General features: G+C 38.0%; 2 long non-coding RNA genes across 2 annotated transcripts in view; one reads left to right on the forward strand and one right to left on the reverse strand.

Annotated features, from left to right (window-relative positions):
- The window catches only part of LOC309633449, a 213935-nt gene that overhangs the window by 123200 nt on the left and 76506 nt on the right, over positions 1–14229 (forward strand). The gene's annotated exons all lie outside the window — the stretch shown is intronic.
- The window catches only part of LOC309633452, a 589090-nt gene that overhangs the window by 11150 nt on the left and 563711 nt on the right, over positions 1–14229 (reverse strand). The window lies entirely within an intron of this gene.

Consider the following 14229-nt stretch of genomic DNA (forward strand, 5'->3'; position numbering starts at 1 on the left):
ACAGTATGCTAACACATATATATGGAATCTAAGGGGGGGGAAAAAAAGGTCATGAAGAACCTAGTGGCAAGATGGGAAAAAAAAAAAAAAAAAGAATAGTCCCTTTCGAAATTATTTCTATATGTGTCGGTTTTAATTTGGGCTTCAGAATATGAACTTACAATATTACATTTACCAAAAGCAAAATTAAAATGTGTTTTCTTTGAAAATTAATAGAAATTTGGCCTTAGAGTTCAAGTTGTATAGTATGGTGAGAACTTGGAGTATAAGAATTCAAATTTATGAATGGCACATTTATTTATATTTACAAATATATAATTCCTAAAACCTTATTATGAACATTAAGTCTCCTAACAATTACAGAAACAAATATTGAGTCAGCAATTATCAAACTTTCATTAACGGTGAACTGAGTTATTCCATAATGCAAAGTAAAAAACTTTTTCCAGGAAAATATTCAGGACCATATTAAAACATAGATTAACATTTATGTTGCTAACTGGAATATTATTGTAATGGATGTCTTGCACAATGTGTATTTGTTTAAAGGTATATCTTAGTCTAGATAGCTTTGAGGGGCATTTGATGAAAGGTATAAAATCAATGTCAAAAATAATGACAGAATCAAGCTGGATTTGAGTTCAATTTATCTTTTCATGATGGCTATAAATAAAGGAATTATTTGATTTGAATTTAAGCTAGCAAAGCTTATTGGGGGATGCATATCACATTTTTTATCTTTTAAACTCTGATATTGAATACTGAGGAAAATAAGGTACACAAAGTATGCAGAGTGAAAAGTATCTTGCATAGCAGTTTTTGGTAACAGAGCCTTTACGAAATTCTCCAAGGATCAAGAGAAGTTGAGCAGTGAGCACTACATAATTTCACTGATCAAACGTTTATATTGTTTATGGTAGTATTCATAGCTGTAACTAACTCCAAATCTTTAGAGAATTTATTTCTCACTCAAGTTAAGACTTACAATTCAGAGATTAAGACTTTGTCATATTCTAGGGTCCCAGAGGCCTTCTCTTTCAGCCAAGAGATTGGGAAAGAAAATGTGGAGAAAGGATACTTATTAACCACTTTTTCATGGATAAGATACACATCTCTTCTGCTTACACACCAATTGCAAGAACTTGTACTATGACTCCAACTAAGGGAGCTAAAAATGTAATCTCTAGTCAGGTCAATTTCTCCCTTTCCACTGCACTGTCGAATGGGATGTGGTGCAGGGTCGATCATCCCTTGGTGTCCGTTTTAGCCGCTATATGGCACTAGAAGACTAATAGTGATATTTGGTACCATTGCTATGTAGTGTTTTCCACAGTTCCAAGGATGCAGTCTGGTGAAACATTTCATGAAAAAAAAAATAATTTCAATATTGTTTGGAAAATAATCTATGTAATAGTCATCTGCTTAAAGAGTTGCTATTCATATTGATACATATCAACTCTAAAAATACATAGCATTTCCAAAACATATAAGTTCTAAAAATTCCCACAAAGAAAAACTTGTTAAACTTTAAATTTGTATTTTCAAAAAATTATTGCATGTTTATTGATATATAATTACATAAAATAAAATTGCAAATAGTTAAATGGTTTGTTCTGAAAATTTAGACATAAGCATATACCTGTGAAACCATCACCACAATCAAGATAGTGTGCATATCTCTCTTCTCCCCAAAAGTTTCTTCATGCCTCTTTGTAATACCTTCTTCTCTGAACAACTACTGATTAAATTTCTGGCAATATAAATTAATTTGCATGTAAAAGAATTCAATATAAATGGAATCATATAATAAAAGCAAAAAAAATTGCTTGATGTGTGTTTTATGGCCTAGAATGTGGTCTATCTTGGTGAATATTCCTTGTGAGCTTGAGAAGAATATGTAGTCTGCTGTTGTTAAAAGAATATTCTATAAATGTCAGTTAGATAAAGTTGATGGATATTGCTGTCCAGGTCAACTATATCCTTACTGATTTTCTACCTACTTGATCTACCAATTACTAAAAAAAATCAGTATTGAATTTTCAGTACTGAATTTTTCAATAATAATAGTGGATATGTCTCTTATTCCTTTCAATTATATCAGTATTTGCCTCATGTATTTTGACTCTTATTTGTACTTGGCTCTGTTGTTAGGTGCATACACTTTTAGGATTGTTATTTCTTCTTGAGGAATTGACTTCTTTATCATTATGTAATATCGCTCTTTATCCATGATAATTTTCCTTTGTTTTGAAATCCACAAATCTGTATTTTCTTTAATCTGATGTTCAGAATGTTTCAACATTACCATATAGGTCTCTGATCTTTTACTCCTTGAATCTGACCTCCATTCCTTTATCCTGTTGCCTTCCCTCCCCTGCTGAACTCCAGAATTCTCCCTCAGAGTTTCCACTGAAGGACTTTGTGAGTGTCTTTATCTTTCTCTAGTAACCACAGCCAGCCCCTGGCTGTGCTTCATTTCCTACAGAAATTCAGCTGCTTGGGTACTTATTAGGAGCAGCTGTTAGACAATCTGGAGGGCAAGCCAATGATGCTTTACTTGGGGCAGGATTGCTGATGGAGAGGAGACGCAGAGGCATTAGAGGCATCCAGAGGCCGTGGATGGAGGGTCTCAAGGGGGATATCAGAGAGGAAAAAGACATGACCAGAAGTCTTGTTGTCTGGTGCCTCCTCCCCTTGGGGTAAGGGTACTGTGGGTTGTTCAGGCATAAAGGCCAGAGGCAGTGAGGGTCAGTGAGTTGGTAGTAGACACCAGTCATTGGAGCCACACCTGTGAGAGCTACTTGCCTCCAGGAAGAGACAGTACTTCCTACTGACCTGGGGACACATTTCCACTCCCTAGTCCACCCTCTTCTCACCTTGAGAATGATCTTCAGGCCCCAGAGGTGAGATGAAAGCAGAAGTATTTAAAGCTGTTAAAGCAATCCCTGGAGAACTGCAGTGTGAAAAGCAGCACACTCTGTTGAAAGCAGTAAATGCTTGTTTTGTCCCAGGCACTGTGTTAGGAACTTTTTGCTATTTCATTTAAATCTCACAACTTGGTCTGAGGGGTGTGTGTGTGTGTGTGTGTGTGTGTGTACACACGTATGCATATCCCTGTTGTAAAACTGATAAAACTGAGTGAGCTAACTAGTTTTTACATCACACAGAGATTAGAGGATGCATTTGTTTTAACCAATGTCCCTTGGACCAAACGCCTAGCCCCTAACTCATAACTGCCACAGGATAGGGCAAGAGTCTTCAAGTCCTTTCATAGTATTTAGAGGTGCTGTTTGTATCTAGCAGGAGAACCAGGACCTATGGGTGAAAGTGATATGGTGACCGAATTCCCCTGATATAATTATGAACTTCTTCACAAATGAAGATTCAAGACAATTGGATGGGCTGCCTCACTAGAGTAGTGTCTTCCCGATTGATTGGAGGCATTGAAACAGAAGCAAGGCAAATATTCACCTGGAGTGTCTTTATGGTCATTGATGCACAATACAGAATGGGATAGATGATCACCAAGGTCCTTTTCAACACGAAGGGTTTCTGATTCTCTGACTGCCAAGTTTTAGCTTGTTTTAACAGTTGGTGCTCTTAAGACTTCACAAAGCATGCAGTATTTCTCTAGATTAAGATTTCTTGATATCACATCCCTCAAACCCTAAGAGAAACATAATAAATTAAATAAATAAGTAAAACAAAAACATACCATTTAATGATCCCTCACATAGTTCCAGGCACTGTGTACTTTAATCCTCACAACTTCTTGGGAAGTCTATGTTGTAATAATTTTATAAATGGAAAGGGGAACCTGAGATTTGGAGAGGTTTATATAGTTTCCTCAAGTTCAAGGATAATAGGTAGCAGAAGAGGAACTGGAACCCAAGCCTGTCTGCTGCTATAGCTTTGTTCCTTATCATTTTATTATACCAGTTTTTTTCAAATGTTAAAATTTTCTTTTTCTTATTAATAATAATAATATATCTGAGGCTTAGATTAAAAGGAATCTCTCATGGAATAATGGTTTCCTAGGTGCCCTGTGCTCTCACTGGACCTAAAAAAATTCATTTAATACAATGATCCTCTAAAGTCATTATTATTCTTCTTATTTTATAAATACAAAACAAAGAGAAATGAAGGCATTTCTCTTTGCCACCCATGTGATAATTGGCAGAACCAGATACCTTAACAAACCTGGATGTCTGCAGTGAACCACTCTGACTTGGCACATGGGACTGGAAAAGTCCACGGTTATGAGGCAAAGTGACTTGCTTGGACCCTCAATACTTGGCAAATCTGAACCTGGAATCCATTTTTTTAAGCTTTAGTTAATTTTCTTTTTTTCCACACGAGCAATGTTGATCATAAAAAGTCAATAAGACAGTGTGGCTCTGTTTATTATAACTAACACTTCAAATCTCATTTTCTCGTTCATTCGTACTGTCTGTACAAATGTAATAAGTATTTGCTATGTGTGTTATACAAGTTGCTAACATCAAGCAGTTTTGGGTAAATCTGTCTAAGAGAAAGGAAAACCTATGCCTGGGCTCTGATACAAGAATCAAGTCCAGAGAAGGTCCCGTCCCACCAACAGAGACGTTGATAGTAAAGGATGGCTTTTTCCCTCTGAGTTCAGACTTACCTCTTAAACTCAGCCAAAGAGAACAAGGGAATGAAATGACTCTGAAGCACATTTTGAAAGGGGAGCAATGTTTCTCTCTCTGGATTTTTTGAAGCAATGAAAAAATTTGTAGACATATAGGGGAGACAGGGTCAATCTGTGGAACTCCAATGATTTGCTTCAGTCTTCTGCACATCTCATAAGTAGAGTTTCTCTCAGAAACTATGTAGAATGCAAAGCAAACTCAGCAGTCCAATGAGCTGTCCTTATAGGTGAGTTGGCTTCGTCCTCCTGGGCTAGAGACTGTTGAGGCTGTTTTTCCTACCACTATATTGCGAGGAAAGCTGAGGGTCAGGACATCTGGGTGATTTTCATATTCTAACACAGTGCTTCCCAAAAGGTGAATTTGTACCTTGGGTGTCTTCTAAATGTTTGTAGGTAATACTTAGGATGATTGAAAATGTTCTCAATATGATTACACGTGGTACCTAAACCCAGCCCTAAGAAAAAATGAATCACATGATGAGAAAATTATTTTCATTTTAATTCTCTTCCAATCCTTCAGATGAAGTCAAGGAGAAACTACCATTTTGGGGTTAATAGGTCTTGAACACCTGATTTCACCCTCCTTTTTTTTAACAAAGGAAAAGCAAACCTCATACTGAGAGTCTAGGACCAAAAAGAATATCTATCTGAGATGCAATCAAATGTAGCTGTTTTCATTGGATTTAATGTTAAAGCAATAGTTGGTCGTCATTATTTGCAGAATTCACATTTATGAATTCACCTACTCACTAAAATGTGTTTGCAACCCCAAAATCAATACTTGCAGCATTTTTGCTGTCATTTGTGGACACGTGCAGAGGGGTGGAAAAAACTGAGTCACCCCACATGGATGTTCTCAGCTAAGGTTGAGCAAGGTGACACTCTGCCTTCTTGTCTCAGATCTCATACTGCAAACAAGTGTTCTTTATCATGGTCTATTTAGTGCCACATTTTTCTCATTCTTGTGGGGGGTTTTTTGTTAGTGATTTTTCTGTTTATAATGGCCCCTAAGCATAGTGCTGAAGTGCTATCTAGTGTTCCTAAGGCACAAGAATGTGTCCTAGGAAAATGCAAGTGTTAGATAAGCTTCATTCAGACATGAGTTACAGTGTTGTTAGCTGTGAATTCAATAGTAATGAATCAATAATGTATGTTAAATCAAGTATATATTACATAAGGTGTCTTTAAGCAGAAACTCACAGATACGAAGGTTATGCACTGCTTGGTTGATGTGTGACCAGAGGTTCTCAGAAACATAACCCTGTATTCCCCTTAGGTGCAATGGTTCAACATTTGCTAATCTGTGTTTGTGGAGACTGTACAATATTACTACCATGAATAATGAGGACTATTATACTACTTCTATTTTAGGCAAGGGATTTGGACCTTCCATTTATGATGGTGCTATTTAAAGTATCCTTTAAAATAAATTTCTTTAAGTAAAAAAGCATTATGTTAAAAATAAATAGTACATGTTGTTTGCTGTTACAGCCAAACTTGAAAGCACTGAGAAAAAGTCTGAAGTTTTCAAGTCACTGCTTTTTTGGGTAACCCGCCAACATATTGATTTAATCATTGAGCTTCAGTGCCCTTATCTCTAAAATGACAACACCTTTTCACATAGTGAGGTGCTTCTGAGGGAATAAATGGAGGAGCACTTTGAAGCCTATAAACAACCTTCCCAATATGAATGAGGCATCCTTGCAATCATTGTTACTGCCTGTTGCTGACAAATTGTGAGGATTACCAGCTACTCTGAGCTCCTCTGCTACTGCAGTTCCATTTGTCAGAAGAGAGAGAGAGAAAAAAAAAAAGACCCACACCTTCATTACCCACTAATAATGAAAAAATAATGACCTTTTTTCCCATGTTGGTGAATATTTTTCCTGTCAACTCTGATATGCTCATAATGTGGGCAGACAGATTATTTATGACCAGGGAAATTAAATATTATTTCATTTCTCCTAATGCAATCTGTGGCGTCTCCCAGCTCCCAGTTCCTTCCCATTAAGGTTATTGTCTTTTCTGCTCCAATTGGCCGCGTGCTGTTGGGTTGTAACAGCACTGGCCGGGTGCTCGGAGCATAATGGAGGTGGGAGAAATGGTGTAATTTGCAAGGCTGCCTTTCCCGTCTCTTCTAAATGAAGACATTTTGTCCCTGCAAGTCAAAACCCATTTTGATGAGTCTAGATGCATTTGGACTAATGGAACAGGACAGTGACAGCTGTAATGGGTTTCCTGAACTGGGTTTTCTTACTCAGAATCACAGAATTTCAGAATCGGGCGGGTCATTTAAGACCATCTGTTTCAAGTCTCTAGTTTTGCATACGAGGAAGCTGAGAGCAGGGAACTCATGTAATGAAGTCTCTGGTGAGAGATCACAATTTTCCATTGCCAAATCCCATTCTAATAATTATTCTGGATTTTGACTTATATCTATTTCAGTGGCCCATGCTTTTTCTAAGCACCTGGAGAGATGATCACATTGTGTAAGGTCCAGAGACAGGAATGTTTCCTTCATGACTCTGTGCCTTTGCTTATTCTATTCCTTCAGGTAGTTAGGTGACAGCGCTCCTCAAGGAATGGGCTGGGGTTTTGTTGGGCTCGCGTGGCAGCTTGCCTTTTCCCTCTGCCCCCTCTGGCTTTCCTCCCCTCCTTTCATAGGTGTTGATTCCTAGTATAAGACCCCATCTCAATGCCTGCTCCAGGAGAACTTAACCTGTGGCCCAGAGGAGATGACATGTCAGGTCCTTCCTTCCCTATTCTTGTATTTATTTCACACCTCCGGTGTTCCAAAACTGATGAAGGTCTTGTATGTACGATACAGTCCCTGACAACTTAGAGATCCTACCTTGAGAGTAGAGACGGACAAGTAGGTACCCTTATGTTGAGCCCAGATTTAATCCAGACCACTCTTACCTTGTGACCGGACTACGGCAATATGGCCCTTGCTTGGTCCCATTTCTCATCTTGCTCCCATTTATTCACCCCAGTCAAAACCCAAATTTGATTATGTCAGTTCTTGGCTTAAAATCTCTCAGTGAAGCACCACTGCAGTTCAAGTAAAGCCCCGGTTTCTTATTTAGCCCTGCCTATTTCCCCAATATCATTTCTTTCCAATTTATTATTCCTTATTAACACTGACCTGTTTTCAGTTTCTCAAACGCATATGTTCTTCCCTATCTCAAAGTTGCCATACCTGCTTTTTCTTCCATCCAGAACATTCTTCCTCTGCCTTCTCTGAGTGACTGACACACTCCCATCCTTGACACCTTGTTTTATTTGCCATCCCCTCAAGGCTTGCACATAGAGTTTTGTAGGTTCTATACTACAGATCCTAGGGGGTGCTGCTTACATTGCTAGTCACTGTTGATTTGTATATTTATCATAATTATTAGATGGTATTTGTCAATAAAGACCTTGAACAAGGGATAGCTTTTACTGATTTGCCAGAAGTCCCAAATAGTCATGATAAGTGGAGGGGGAGTTCATCTCCTCAGCCACCTTCTTTGACCACTGGATACAATTTATTCCCTTTATTGTCATTTTAATTGTTTATTCATTTGCTTGCTTACTTTTGTGTTTGTCCACTGCATTAATTATAAGCACTTCATGGTTAGGAAGATAATTTTTTTCACCCACAAGTATACTGTCTGCCTTGCAAAGTGCCTGCCATATAAAAAGTGCTCAATAAATGTTTGTTGCAAAAAATTGTTATTGAGTAAGTTAAGGAAGGTGAATGGGGGTGGGAGGGGGGGGCATTTGGGCTGAAGTATGAAGTAAGCATAAGATTTAAGTACTGCTCCAAGAAAGAGAGGCATTTTTGGTGGTGGTGGAGAGCAACCCCATATCTGTGAAATGGGACAAAAACACCTGTATTAAAGGAATATGCTTGGGCTTCCCTGGTGGTGCAGTGGTTAAAAATCCACCTGCCAATGCAAGGGACACGGGTTCGAGCCCTGGTCTGGGAAGATCCCACATGCTGCGGAGCAACTAAGCCTGTGTGCCACAACTACTGAGCCTGTGCTCTAGAGCCCGTGAGCCACAGCTACTGAAGACCATGTGCCTAGAGCCCGTGCTCCACAACAAGAGAAGCCACCGCAATGAGAAGCCTGCACACCACAGCGAAGAGTAGCCCCTGCTCGCCACAACTAGAGAAAGCCCGCGCGCAGCAACGAAGACCCAAATGCAGCCAAAAATAAATAAATAAAATAAATAAATTTATTTAAAAAAAAAAGGAATATGCTCACAAACGTAAAGTGCTAGCAAAATACTTGACATGGCAACACTTAAAAGACATTTCTGTTAGCATTATTCTCTACTATGGTTAATGTGTAATAGAAACATTACTTTCATCAATTGATTTTTAAGTACACAACTTAAAAAATACAAAAATCAAAAGTCTATAATTACCTTGTCTGGTTTGGAGACTTCTCTGGAAGAATTTAGATTTTATAACTTTTGGGTTACCTAACCACCTTGCAATTTATATTGAAACAGCGAAAAAAAATAGACTTTACAGAAAATTACACACATTACATAGCCCAGGATGCTGGGAGAGTGATTGAAAAGAGTACCAATGTTTTTCTTTCTTATGGAATTTTGCTCTCCCCACCATTGCCGTGATCTGCTGAACAAATGCCCCTGGGAGGCCAAAGGAAGTTAGACAAAGTCTACATCACCAACATCAGGGCTCTTTTTAAACTGCACAACCAAAGGAAGAACGTTCAATGGCAAGTTTTCAGCAATTCCCTTTATATCTCCAGACCTAGGAAGACATTGGTACCTCAAAAACACTTTTGAAACATCTTCTGTGTTAAGAAGAAAAACATTACCGACTTCAAAATTCCCAAGTTCATGATGAGGACTAAGTGGAGGTCACTTGCTATTTTCTTCCAAGTAGCTGATCATCCTTCCATTTCTCACTCTTTTTTTATAGGTCAGTGGATTTTTTTCATATTAAATATATTCTGTAATACACTGTACTTTCCAAAAAGCCAAAAGCACACACATACAAAAGAAAAATCAACCGATATCTTAACAACTTCCATCTTTCCACAAGAAAATAAAATGCTATTGGCAAAGCTCTGGCTTGCTAAATGATTTGGGTATTAGAGAAAATGTGGGTGGCAGAATGAAAAACAAACAGAAGTTTAAAAGTTATTAAATCACCTCCCCCTTGCATCAGATGGTATTTAGCTATTTTCTTTTGATTAGGCTAAATTTCATTATAAATGATAAACATAAGAATTTTACTTTTTCACTAAGGCAAAATTCTGTGACATGGTTGAATAAGCTTTTACCCGTAGGTAGCTTTCTATCTTTGTATTCTGGCAGATCTTCAGGATCCTAACAAGAAATCATTCTACCTGTAGGCACAATGCTATCTATCTGTAGCAACACTGGTGCTGCAAGGTCATAAGTGCCAATTAAGATGCTATTCTCCTTATGGCCCAAATCATCCTTCTCTTCTTCCAGAGACCACACAAAGTGAGCCTAATTCACCTACTAAATGAGTCAGGGAAACATACCTAAAAGCAGTCAGTTTTTTAATTCAAAATCCCAAGAGGTTGATGAAGCATCCTGCCTTTTTCTATGGTATAAAGTACAAGGAATCCTAACCAGATCTTTACTCTGGAGGAGGTATCCCCAGAACTCTAGAAACTACGCTGAGGTCCATTTTTTCTCGGAGTTTATTGTGCACCTGCTGACATGCATGTCTCTTATGGTGGCAAAGTGGTACCTGCTACCTTCTCCTCAACAAATCATATTAGCATAATGTCATCAATGCGATAACAATAGCAATGGCCGTTGTAGTTCTGGCTACTATCTGTTGAGTGGTTACTATGTTCCAGGCACTGTTCTAATAACCTTACATATATTAGCTAATTTAAAAGTCTCTATACCTCCATGAGGTAGATACTATTAGCATTCCCACTTTATAGATGAGGAAATTGAGGCAACAGGATACTAAGTTACTTGCTTAAATTCACACACCCATCACGTGGTGGAGTTGAGATATGAAGGTCCAAGGTAAGAGAGCAAATGAGAACAGAGACAATTTAAAACAAATCAATGCCTAGTTTTCACATAAGAGAACTATAGAGATGTTCATTCTGATGCTATAATTTGACATCTCATCACATTGGCTATTTGGTTGTCATTGACTTTAGTTTTATGGCTGCAGAAGAGAAAAGTTTTCTTTGTTTTGTTCTTGTTTTTTTGTGTTCCTTAATTCATAGAAAATCCCTAGATTTCAGTCCATGTTTTGAGCTAAGAACTTAGGGATTTGTGCACTCCATTATCTTTCCTTATGGTTTTAAATTGCAATTAGGAGTAGACACGTCACTCTGCTGCTCCTGTCCTTCCTCCTATTTTACGCCCATGACAATGCCGTTCCCAAAGCTTTGACTTTTTTTTTTAATGGGTACTTCATTCTAGGAACACACAGATGATCCTTTAATTAGCTGTTCCACTGCTTCCTGCCATGGGCATCCAAACTCCCTTCCCTGAATTCTAACAGAATTACTACTGCCTTCAGCTCCAACTAGGTCAGGTAATCTATCACAAATTTCTCCTTTCTTCTTGCGGACCATTGCCTGTAACCCACTCCCTGGCTCTAATCTGTGTATTACTCATGGTTTTTGGTTGCTAACAACTGAAAGAGAATGGATACTTTGGTGATAGAAACAATTTATTGGAAAGATACTGGGTAGCTTACAAAATTAACCATAGACTAATCAATCAGGGTTCTAAAACATGCAGAAACCTAGAGAAGCTAGGCAGCAGGAGATACAACTGTGGGCTGTGCACACTAGAAGCCCCTTGCTGCAGCTAGTGGGGGGATTATGGATGTTGCCATTTGTCACTGGACCCTCACACCACCGCTATCACAGGATTCTTGGTGCTGCTGCCAGCCTGAATAATCCTTTTCCCATCTCTGCATCTCTGCGTGTTTGCATCAGTCCCTGAAGAGTCAAAGTCATGGGTGGGGCCGTCTGATTGCCTATCCTAGGGGCCCATCCCAGCAGGGGCAGGGGGCTTCTCCCTATTTTTTTCCAAATGAGCAATAGGTTTGAATATGTGAGAGTTAAATAAATGGCAAATTTTCGTGGTAGAAAGTAAGTAATAAGTAAATTTTAAAACTTGTTCACGTGTTTTAATCAAGGGAAAATGAGAGTTGAGTAAATGGAGAAGTTCTAAGAGATGAAGTAAATGCAGATCATAAGGCCACCATCCCACAAAACTTCACACATAATCTCTCACAATCCATCATAAACCACAGTCATATCCAAGGTGGGACTTTTATTCATTCATTACAAAAGTACTTACTAGGGACTTATTTTCTAAGCAATGCTGTGTTACGCATTGTGAGCTCAGCTCCTAATCTCAAGGAATTGACCATATAGTTCATTACTTTTGGTGACCCAACAGAATGAAATCGTTGACTGTCTTCAGTTTTATATACATAAAATTGAAACTCATTATGTCTTTTTCTGCTATTACATTGGCAAGGGAAATTTATTCATCCTGTACACTTCAATACCAAACGGAAAGGCTTTGAGCAAGAAAGGCCAGCCAAAAAAGAAAAAAAAAAGTGGTTGGAAGATTGGTATTGGGTGTAAAGTTAGAGATTGGGGTGTTAGATCTGCTCTTAGACCACGGAGAGTCCTTCAGTAGATTAGCGAATCTCAGCTTCAGCCTCTTGATGTGTTAAATGGGGTAACACTTGAATCTACTTGTCTTATCTATTTGCCAAAATAAGACAGGATTCTACCTGGCCTGGGCTTAACTTTGGTTCTTCATAGTAAACAAAGAGACCTACTTTTAGGAGCATCAAGTGACAGATACTGACAAAGTATTTTGCAATCACACTTCATTCTCTACTCTAAGCTATCAGAAAATATCTAGATATCACTTCATTTGTTCAAGTGGTTTCATTCTCTACCACTTTTTAAAAAATTAAAAACCCAAGTCTTACAATCATTCCCACTTGTCCATACACACACTTTTTTTAAAGTGTTAAGTGGTCAGTCACAAAGATTCTGTTGCAATTGGATACTTAATTGAAAACTGAGAAGTTTTCCCTCCTATTTTATTATCTCTTCTGTAGATAATGAACAGTGAGCTCTGATTAGAGCTAATTTTAATTTTCTTTGCTAAGGAAGAATACAAATCCCCTATTTCTTACCTTTTTGTATAAGATAAAAATTTCTTTTCCTGGGCAACAAAATTTGGAAATGTTTCTGATTTCTCTGGACCCTTCTTCTCTCATTATCAAGAGAGAAGTAGATTTCCTAATTGGTAGAATTAAGAGAAGGAATTCAGCATGATCAGCTCAGAACCTTTGTGGATCTCCCTTCAGAGTGTCAAGACACAGGCTTCTTTGTTCACTTGTGTCCTAAACTTATAGGAGATTGGGTGATAGAGTAGATGCTGAACTTCCAAGGGGCTGACATACATTTTAGAGACTAAATTCTCAGGAAACCCAACTGTGGTTGCAGATGAGGTTACCAATTCTAATACAACTTTATCTCTAATAAGATGAACATTTTGCTGTCTGTTTGATTCCTTTGTCTATTTCTTAACGTGGCCACACTCAGGAAATAGCAGGATGTTACTTATGGGATCTCTGAAAACTCTTAACATATTCCTTCTGTGGCAGCAGTTTCATTGAGCAAGTCCTAATCTACTCGAATAGCCATATTATCAGCACATGCTAAGCATAATTTCTAGAGAGACAGAGGTCTCACAGGAACATGGTAAGCATTACAGAATCTTTGTTTTTAAATACATGCAATTTATTTCTTTTTGGACACACAAATCTTTCTGCCTTCTTAATAAGTATACTTTGCTCATCTCACCTGATTTTTTTCCTCTAAAGAGAGGAAACCAGCTTTAATTGTATGGCAAGTATCAGTGAGCTCTTTTAAGGGAGACATACAGAGGATTTAACTAAAATTCCCCCAGAACCCTTGTTTGGGGTTTTTTGAGGAGTAAATTAGATATACTAAGATACTAGATTGTATTGATAGAGGTCCCCAGGATAGTCCTTCATCCGTGGTCAATCAAATGACACCTTGAAAGGAAGCTTTTCCCCTGTGATCATTAGATGATTCCCTAACATATATTTAGCCTGCAGACACTAGATTATACACAATATGATGCGATTTTGCCATAGCACAGTAGTTTGGATTTCACAGCCTATGCCATGCTTGAATAATAAGAGGGAAATTGGTTTTTAGTGATGTTACTTAAGAAGATTGATGGACTATTTGTGCATGGGCAGACTGGTCCTTTAATCCCAGGTCCTTCTTGCTAAGAGCCCAAACCATATCAAATTAACCTAATTCATTCATTCATTTGTTTATCATCCATCCAGCCACTCATTCATTTAAAAAAATATTGTCAGTTGACCGATTTCAGGCATTTTCTCAAAGTACTAGAAATATACAAGTCAACAAAACAGATAGGAATCTTGAATTCTAGTGGGAAAGACTGGCAATAAACAAAATACATAAGTAAATTTCAGAGAGAAAAAAATAAAAACAAGAAAG

The sequence above is a fragment of the Balaenoptera borealis genome (assembly GCF_965194805.1).
Source record: "Balaenoptera borealis genome assembly, chromosome: 8".
Taxonomy (NCBI): domain Eukaryota; kingdom Metazoa; phylum Chordata; class Mammalia; order Artiodactyla; family Balaenopteridae; genus Balaenoptera; species Balaenoptera borealis.